At 31.4% G+C, this 350-nt stretch overlaps 1 protein-coding gene across 1 annotated transcript in view; it reads left to right on the top strand.

The window, feature by feature from the left end:
- IPO11 (importin 11) overlaps positions 1-350 on the top strand; it is a 227213-nt gene that overhangs the window by 30546 nt on the left and 196317 nt on the right. The gene's annotated exons all lie outside the window — the stretch shown is intronic.

The following is a 350-nucleotide window of genomic DNA, read 5'->3' as shown; positions in this document are numbered from 1 at the left end:
GTTATAAATGCCTTATTGTAGCAGTTAAGATATATTGACCAATTGAAAAGACGATAAAATTTTAACAAATTAAGAACAAACTTTCAGATAATGTAAAGCTCTTAAAAATAACATAGCACTTAAAAGGTGCTGAATAAGCAATAATACATGACAGTGATTCTGTGTTCTGGAGGCAGGTACATTTGGATTTGAATCTTGAGTTGGTCTTTTTATGATAGGGTGATCTCAGGTTCTTTTTCCTCCTCATTATTCAATTTCCTTTTTTATAATATGGAGATGAAATTATAGTACCTACATCAGTGAATGTTGTGAGGATTGAGGGAGATAATGACTTCTGTAATAGCTCAACA

This window comes from Propithecus coquereli, unplaced genomic scaffold (assembly GCF_000956105.1).
Source record: "Propithecus coquereli isolate 6110/MARCELLA unplaced genomic scaffold, Pcoq_1.0 Scaffold9, whole genome shotgun sequence".
NCBI lineage: Eukaryota > Metazoa > Chordata > Mammalia > Primates > Indriidae > Propithecus > Propithecus coquereli.
This window is presented reverse-complemented; position numbering and strand designations above follow the sequence as displayed.